The following is a 9,772-nucleotide window of genomic DNA, read 5'->3' on the forward strand; positions in this document are numbered from 1 at the left end:
AATGTTCATTACTTTTCTGTCTCATTTTTAATTGCAATGGAAGAACATGAAATGAACCAGGAATTCAGGGATTGACAAAATGGCAGGCATAAAAAGAGCTCAAACTCATGATAAAAATATGAAAAACGTCCAGATAGAAGAAATCTCAGATTATTTGGATCAAGTTCTCTTTTTTTTTTTGACACTGGCTGAAAGACAACTTCTTATTACTTTTATGTACAGAAAATTCAACAGCGTCCACTCAGCCCAGTTTGGTGGCCAGTTCTTTAGCCTTTGCCTTTTCCAGCTTGGCGATGCGAGCCACAGATTTCCGACCCAGGACGTTGCCTCCCCAGTGGCAGCGGATCTCATCGTATCTGTCATTGTAATTGGTCCTGATGGCTTCCACCAGCTTTGCCTGAGCTCCTTTGTCTTCCGAGTTGACCTGTGTGAAGGTAACAGTAGTGCAGTTCTTCCTGAGGACAGACGTCCCAGCCAGGCCTTCCCCTTGATAATGCAGTAGGGAGGCCCCATCTTACAAGACGGGGCAGGCAGGAAAACCACCAGCTCAATGGGATCCACATCATGTGCAATCACTACCAGCTGAGCCTTCCTCTTTTCCACCAAGGCATCCTCTTAGTGGGGACATCCCCTTTGCCTGCAGCTTTCTTCTCATCCCAGGCCAACAATCTCTGCTTCTTCTCCTACTTTGTCTCTGGTCTGTACTTGTGGGCCAGCTTAAGCGGTTGAGTAGCTGTCTGGCAGTCCAAGGCCTGGGTGAACTGGTTAATCGTGGGAGGCACTTTTAGGTGTTCATAAAGAATAGCCCTTTGCCGCTGCAGCCAGATGTAGCAGGGCCATTTGACAAAGCGGTTGAGGTCCCTTTTGGGCTGGGTGTCCTGTCCAAAGCCAAAATTCTTGGGCCTCTTCTCGAACAGAGGACTGACCACCTTCCTGGCCTCCTGCTTCTTCATGACAGGAGGGGCTGGGGCCACCTTCTTCCTCTTCGCCTTCTTCCCCTTCGGTATCTTGGGCTGCTGGAGGAGGTCAAGTTCTGCTTCTTATTAATGAGGAAACTAAGACTCCAATCTTGTTTTCATCATTTCCTTACTTTCCATTCTTTCCTCAGCCTCTCCGATCAGGCTTTTTTCCATACTATTCCACTGAAACCTTGTCCAGGACATCATTAACACCTATCATTTGCCAAAACCGATGATCTGTTCTCAGTCCTCCTCATACTTGATCTCTTTGCAGAATGTGACAGAGTTGCCCACTGCCTCATTGTAGGCATATTCTCTTCACTTAACTTATGAGACACCACACTGGTTTTTTCCTCCTTCCTTACTGATTCTTCTCCATTTCCCCTGCAGGGTCCTCTTCTTTATGTTAGAGAGCCCTGATTCAGTTCTTGGTATTCTCTTTGCTATCTACAGCCATTCTACAAACTCTTCTAGCCCCATGACCTTAAATATATATGTAAATGCTGATGGTGTCTAAATCTTTTCCACCATTACAGACTTGTCCCCTGGGACCTAGATTTTGATATTCAGTTACCAACTTAGCATTCATTCCTTTTCTGTTGTCTAATACACATCTAATACATTCACACACTTAATCTAAGTTGGAACTTTTTTTCTCACCTCTCCCCACCCTCTCTAGCGTTCCTCACTACAGCAAATAATGCTGCTATTCATCCATTTGCTCAGACCAGAATCCTCGGAGTCATTTAAAGATTTCAACCAATTTTATATCTCTCCTCTACAGAGAAATTACTGATGGTTTCTCATCCCATTCATGATAAAAGTCAAACCCACTGCCATGACTTTTGAAACCCTGTGTACTCTGACCCTTGCCTAATTTTCTACCATGATTGTCACTCATTCTCTGCTTAGTTCTCACTCTTGCTTTAATGCTAGCCACAAAATTTATTTTTACTTCAGGTCCTTTGTATTTGCTATTCTCTCTTTCCTGAAAATTCTTCCTAAGATCTTTACATGGTTCCCTGCCTAACTTTATATTTCTGTTCATATTCTAGCTCCTCAGACAGGCCTTCACTGATCACCCAATAAGGAAATACTGTCTACCTTCCCCACCAGAGACTGTCAGTATCATTATCCTCCTTTATGTTTCTTAACAGCATTTGAAACTGCTTGAAATATACTGTGTATTTACTTGTTTACTGTATGTTTCCTGACTGGATTGTATGCTTGAGGGCAAGGTCTGCCTCTTGTTCAGCACTATATTCACAGTGTTACAAGAGTGTCTTAAACACAGGTTGTTCTCAGTAAATATTTGTAGCATGAATGAATGATGAATGAATGAATGAAGTATATTACTTGAATGTTCTACTTGACTCAGTTCAGCATTTAGTTTTGGAAGCACTGGTGTTTCCCAGAGTGTGGGGAATTTGTGGTCACTGTGCTTGTCATCATCACTCTTTAGAAGATGGCTCCCCACTTCCATCACTTCTTCTCCTCCCTCCTCCTTACCTACCCTCTCATACACAGGGTCAGTACAATCCCTGCCTTTCTTCAGCAACCCTCTACTACTACTTCTTTAGATATATAAACATATGGGACAATAGAATAAAGCTGCTCTTGTTTGGCTGTGAGTGGTGGTGGCATTACAGGCTAGATGGAAGAACTTTAGCTCAGAACTCTGTAGTCCCTGTCCTACATGATAGATTTGTTGGCCCACCTACAGAGTGTTTCTCAACTTCTCTGTGCCTGGCCAAAACAAATACAGCATCTCAGTTTCTGTGAGTTCACCCTCCCTCCGTCCTTTCCAAAGTTTCTGACTTTTTTTTTTTTTTTGCCACTGCTGTTGCTGCACATTTCTTTAAAAAACTCATAACAGAAAACTGAGTTCCCAAACAAAATCCTATACCATATGTAAAAGAGCATGTCCCTCTCTCAACTGGAGGTGTATTTTGAAATAAGAAAGTAACAGCTCAGCAGTCATTTGCCATAGCTTGCTGAGTAAGCTGGGCTCAGGTTAAAAGGGGGTTATAGGCTGCCAGCCAAAACACTGACAGCATTGCTGAATTCAGAGATTCAGAAACTCTATATGTCCCAAGGATTCTGTGTGGATGCCATTGATTACACTCCCTTCTGCTCTATCATTGAGAGTATTTCAATTCAGTTACCTCACATGGATCAAAACAGATAGAACTTGTTAAATTCTGTTTGAAAAAATACTCAGCACTCACAAAAAGATCATGGAAAAGTAATGCCATCAGACTGAAATGAAATCAGAAATGGACATAATCACACGTGTTTTGCACCAAATCTCTCATCAATTTGGATGAAAGATGATTTATACAGAGTATGTGGGTCATGATTGAGCCAGTGGTAACTCCTGATGATGTTAGAGATGTAGTTATTAGGAGTAATAACAATAAAATTAAAAGAAATCAAAGGGAAATAACTTCAAAAGTATATAGTGTGTATGTTACAAAGTGACTAAGTATGGTCAACTCTAGAGACTTAAATTGTTATTTTTCACTTCAATTTTTATACAAGTTCTTGCAACTGAGAAGGAGTTCGTGAGGGCTCCTTGATTCCAAGGCTACATGTAGATGAGTCTATGTTCCTCATTATAATGATGCCATTCATTGTCATGTATGATTCTGTGAGTAGTAAAGGTTTTTTTTTTTTTTTTAAAGATCCTACTTATTTCTTATAAAACTTCTGATGACAAGAGTTCTTCAGGTCTTCTCCCACCCCAATAATATACCAATGCAGCAAACTCTGAGAGGTTTCAAAGTAAAGTTGCATTCTGTCGGAGCTTTTAAGCTGTCCCCAATCTGAAACTTGGAGACACTTCAATCAGTATTTATATTTAAAAAATTAACACATCCTAAGAAAATATTTTGCCTTCATGTACTTAAAGAGTATCCAGATATAATGTTATTTTCTATTAGAAACAACATTTAAAAGGATAATTGAGAACGAAGTTTGCCTTGTGAATCAACATTTACTTTTGTGATCTTTATCTAAGATATTTAAAAAGTAAATGCACAATTTGTTATCACTATAATCGGGTAGACAATTTTTTTCCACAAGGTTACATCTGTTTACGCTATTTTATTATCTGTTGAATGGTGCGATATGAAGTCTCTTTATTGCAGTTTAGCTAAAGAAGTACCATGCCTGTGATGGAGCTGTCAATCAGCATTTAGTCATACAGTATCTATTTCTATCCCTGTTCTTCTTAGCACAGAAGGGCTATTATAGTCTACATTACGGCATAGCTACTTTGGATATAGATATCCTTGAGGGGCAGGATTTATTTTGAAAGAAGATACTCAACATAACATGACACATCATTCAGACATCTTTAAAAGTACACATGCAGGTATTTCAAAGCAAAATATAGCAAAGGCTAATTTTAAACATTTAACATTTTGTGACTGCATTTCCTTTTTTTCTTATTTTAATAGCATTGAAAAAGGCCAAATGGGGTCATGAGACTTTTCTGTAATTGAAAATGTCTATTTCAAGCAATCCCTGTGCAAACCTTTGTGGCATTATCACCTATGAAGGACTACCTTTTGTAAGATACTATGCACATCAAAATTAATAAGAGAGAACCATTCAAGGCCAAAGAGAAAGAAAAATAGTGCTGAAATGCATTTATAAACACCTGAAAAGTGAAACTTTTCCAGCTGTCCAATAATATATATTTCCAAGTACACTAGCATATATGGAATATGACTAAAAATTAACGAGACTGATTACAAACCACAAACATGAAAATCAGTCATGCAGCTGTATACCACACTGGATGTGCTTCCAGATGTGATGATAAAAATGGATACAACCTTTTAAAGCTTGAGCTTTGGATATGCTGTGCATGTGGCACTCATTAGCTAAGCAAATGGATGTTAATCTTTATGACAGTCGATTGCTGTGCTGCATTCCTACAGAGAGCTTATCAGCTGGTCTGACCCGATCATCAAGACCATCATGACTTAATTTACAGGAGGATTATTTTCCTTCCCCTGCAATTCCATGGATTTAAAATGCACAAGAAAGTTTTTTGAAAGAAATGGCTGAAGCATTTAAACTTTCCTATTCCCCAGAGCTCTGCAGTAAATAGGTAATGGCATAAAAAGATTTAGATTCATGGATTCCATTAGGAATTCAGCAAGATTAAATATCTAATTTCTCATGTTCAAGACTGAAAAATTAACCTCATTTTCACAGCTGATTTGATTTCCATTGAATAGTTAAAGATGCTCATATAAGAAAAGATTTAGTCTTTCAAAAGAAAAGGCATTTCCAATCCATACCATAGAAACAGTATCTTTAGTCGATAAATGGTTAGAAGAGAAATATCATGTCATAGCTTAGGAAGAAATCAGAAGCCTCTCTAGTCCTAACAATCATTACCACTCTTAGCAAAGTCATCATATCACCACATTTGCCTACATACTCATGGTATTACCATCAGGAAACTTGTTGCTTTGGGCTACCTTGGGCTAATTTTAAAAGGTGTGATAGAATACCAGATCTACCCCTCTGAAACTAAGTGCTTGACATGCTAGACATAATGCAGAAAGAGGCAATTCAAACTTCTCACATAACTCTGCCAGCATACGTCACCCTATTCGACAGCAACTTCTGTTTCTTAGGCAATTTTAGCTGGAGACAATTGTTGTGCCAATATTTTCTCTTTGTGATGTGCTTCATTGTCCCCCAGGGGTGGCAGATACCAATAAGCCACATGTGTATTCTAATAATAACAGATAGAAACTGAAGATGGTCTCTTCAGAAAAAGACTGAATCATCTCTATTTTTGGTAAAAGCCTAGAGTATCATGAGCACTTAATGAGTTCATGAAAGTAAGTAAGTCACTTCTTTCCAGAGTTTTAGGTGCTTTGGGAGTACGTTTAACTCATTCAGTTTAGTGTGAAACTATTTAATGTTCTGAAATTTACACTATGCTTTTTTGGTGGTCTGGATTAAGAGCTTTTCATAATATCTGACAGTTCCATGGAAAAAATCATGAATAATGCCTAGATCACTAAATATTAATGAAAAAATCCTAAAATTCAAAAACAGTAAGGTATTATTTTTAAATCAATCTATGAAGAAAACTTAACCCCAAATTGTGAAACATTCAGTATTTATGGGTAGAGTGGATCATGATAGGCAATATGGAAAAATAAAAGATGAATGAGGCAGATCGTTCTCTCTTAAGAAATGATAATGAGCCAAATGGCCTGTGATAGATGGTACAGTGAGAGCCTTGGAGGGCAGAGGCAGGAGGGTTGGACTGGGGACGAAGAGCAGGAAGAAGCAACTTTAGCAACTTCAGCACAGCTTCTACCCAAGTGTATTCTACAGAATATATGATTCAATACTATATTCTTAACCAACTGAGCCACCCAGGCATCCCTCCAATACTATATTCTTAAATATATTACTTCCTACCACCCTTCATGTGCTAATATTTATTATAATTCTTCACAAACAGGTTCTAACATGCAGCAAAGGGTCAAATATTTTTGACCCCTACTTTTTTTTCTTCAAAGAATATCTCTTGATATAAGTCTTCTATTAAAAAAAAAAAATCACCTTGGGAAATAAAGTTCTACTGATGCTAGCTTGGAGATGCAAAGCTAAAGGCCAGAAAAATAAGTAACCTTTTTTTTCCCAATTTTTTTTATTATGTTATGTTAATCACCACACATTACATCATTAGTTTTTGATGTAGTGTTCCATGATTCATTGTTTGCATATAACACCCAGTGCTCCATGCAGAACGTGCCCTCTTTAATAACTTTTGACATTAGATTACATGAGAGATATTTTAGATCTGAACTAGAGTAGGGACACTGGGGGGGAAAATGATAAAAATTCAAGAGGTATTTTAAAGGTAGAATGACACTGGGGAGGGTATGTGCTATGGTGAGTGCTGTGAATTGTGTAAGACTGTTGAATCACAGACCTGTACCTCTGAAACAAATAATACATTATATGTTAAAAAAAAAAAGAAGAAGAAGAAGATAGCAGGAAGGGAGAAATGAAGGGGGGGAAATCGGTGGGGGAGATGAACCATGAGAGACTATGGACTCTGAGAAACAAACTGAGGGTTCTAGAGGGGAGGGGGGTGGGGGGATGGGTTATCCTGGTGATGGGTATTAAAGAGGGCACATAGAGCGAGAAGCACTGGGTGTTATACGCAAACAATGAATCATGGAACACTACATCAAAAACTAATGATGTAATGTATGGTGATTAACATAACATAATAAAAAATAAACCAATTGAAAACTCAAAAAAAATTAGTAAGACAGTTGTAATGCAGTGTTCAGCAGGCAGAGAGAGGTGCAGGGTTATAAGTGAAACTTGGGAATCACTCACATAGAAATAAATACATGATGTTGCCAGGGCTGATGAGGTCACAGAGTCTGTGAAGGGTGAGAAGAGAAGAGAATTCTACCTCTAAGTTTGGCGGTCTGCCTGCTTAGAAGGACCAGATATAGTGAAAAGAGCTTTCTTAGTAAACTAAAAAATAGATAAAACAAAATAGGCATCTAAGGAAACTTTAGGACAATGGGAATTAATTTAGGGGAGAGTTTCAAGGGACAGGTTGGTTAGGGAAAAGACTAAAAAGATAGGAGTGTAGGAAGTTCGGCATTAACACTGTTGGAAACAGAATCTTGTTGGCAAAGCTTCTAGGAGTAAAAAAGAGACAATGAATACAGAGGTTTTTTTTTTTCCACCAGAGTGGATGAAAAATTCCCGAGGAGAATACTGGGTTGAAAAGTAAGGTTTTATTGTTGTTGTCTTTGCTTTCTTTTTTTCAGTTTTTGTTTTGGGGGTACGACTTTACTTAGTTTATAGACTAAGAAAGGGCCTTTTGAGAAGGAGACGTTGGGGATAGAGAAGATGTAGAAGAGCTGTAAAATTCTGGTTGAGAACTGATTATAATTCCTATGTTTAGTGAACATAGAAAACATAGAAATTAACAATAATTATTGTATTGGATATTACATGCAATGAAATAGAAAAAGTAGCTTTGAAAATCAACTTTGTTTATTTATAAGCTAAGCCCTTTCTAATTTCTGGATGTTTTAATGACCAATCAATATAACTCATCCATAATATGAAAATATAATACCTATTGTGTCTAGCCACAGCTAATTATTATAAAACAAAAAAAGAGATTTTAAAAGCTCTATGGCAGGAGAAATATAGCAGATCTCATGGAAGATACCACAAACTTCTATCTATTTAGTCAATCAGCCATTATTTTTTGGACATGTATTATGTGTAAGTACTCTGCTACATGGTGTGAAAGATACAAACAATTACAAACAAGATCCATATTCAAAGATCTTATAATTAATATGGTGAGACAAATCATATACATATAAAATGCATCTAGCACTTAGAAGAATGCCAGCCTCCATGTTTGGGAACACAGCTTTGAATCAAGTGGGAAAAACACTCTGCATAGGAAAAATATCTGCCTTGCCCAAATACTTCACTTCATAAGAAAGAATCTTGGACCTTTATCATTTTATTATTTATTACTATTTTGCCAAGAAGTCTATGTGAATAGACTCATTTGAATAAATCCATAAAATTTATAATTCAAAAATCTTTATGGATTGACACTTGAATTATTATGGAATTTCTCTATAGCAAAACTACTTGTCTTAAACTTTACTCTGTTTGATATAAATATAGTTACACCAGTTGTACATTTTTTGATGTTTTCATGGTATGTCTTTTTACACCCTTTCTCTTTTAACTTTTTTACAAACTTACATTTAACATGGGTCTCCTGTAAGCAGCATACAGGTTTTTTTTAACCTAGTTAAATAATTATATTTTACTTAGAGTATTTAATTCACTTAAATTTAATATAACTACTGAGATATATTTTTTAATTTGTTATTTGAGTATAGTTGACACAAAGTTACATTAGTTTCCGGTGTACAACATAGTGATTCAACTTCTCTCTATGTTATACTACGCTTATCGCAAGTGCAGCTACCATCTGTCACCATACAGTGTTATTACAATATCATCGACTATATTTCTTTTATTTATATTTATATTTATATTTATATTTATATTTATATTTATAGGCCTTTGATTCCTAGGACTTATTCATTCCATAACTGGAAGCCTGTATCTCCCACTCCCCTTCACCCATTTTGCCCACCTTTGGCCCCCCGCCTCTCTGGAAACCACCAGTTTGCTCTCTGTATTTACGGGTCTGATTCTGCTTCTTGTTTGTTTATTGATTTGCTTTGTTTTTTAGATTCCACATATGAATGAAACCATATAGTGTGGCCAACAAATACACGAAAAGATGCTCAACATCACTAATTATCAAGGAAATGCAAATCAAAACCACAATGAGGTATCACCTTATATCTGTTAAAGTGGCTAAAATAAAAAGGACAAGAAATAACAAGTGTTGGCAAGGATGTGGAGAAAAAGGAACCTTCATGCACTGTTGGTGGGAATGTAAACTAGTACAGTCACTGTGGAAAACAGTGTGGAGGTTTCTCATAAAGTTAAAAGTAGAAATACCATATGATCCAATAATTCCACTGATATATTTGGGTTTAATCGGCTATCTGACTATGTGTTTTCTATTTGTCCCGACTGTTTTAGGCACATTTTCTTTTTCCTTTCTTGCCTTCTTATGGAAAATTTGAGTACTTTTTATTATTCAATTTCTCCCATGCTATTACTTATATTCATTTTTTACTACTCTTTTAATGGTTATTCTAGATATTACAATATTCTAGATATTACAATATACA

At 36.9% G+C, this 9,772-nt stretch overlaps 1 pseudogene; it reads right to left on the reverse strand.

The window, feature by feature from the left end:
* Positions 1-209: 209 nt before the first annotated feature.
* On the reverse strand, positions 210-1,163 carry LOC123862162 (large ribosomal subunit protein eL8-like; annotated as a pseudogene).
* Positions 1,164-9,772: the final 8,609 nt, after the last annotated feature.

Source organism: Mirounga angustirostris, unplaced genomic scaffold, assembly GCF_029215605.1.
Source record: "Mirounga angustirostris isolate CCGP_5_RB_7025 unplaced genomic scaffold, mMirAng1.0.hap1 SCAF_9, whole genome shotgun sequence".
Taxonomy (NCBI): domain Eukaryota; kingdom Metazoa; phylum Chordata; class Mammalia; order Carnivora; family Phocidae; genus Mirounga; species Mirounga angustirostris.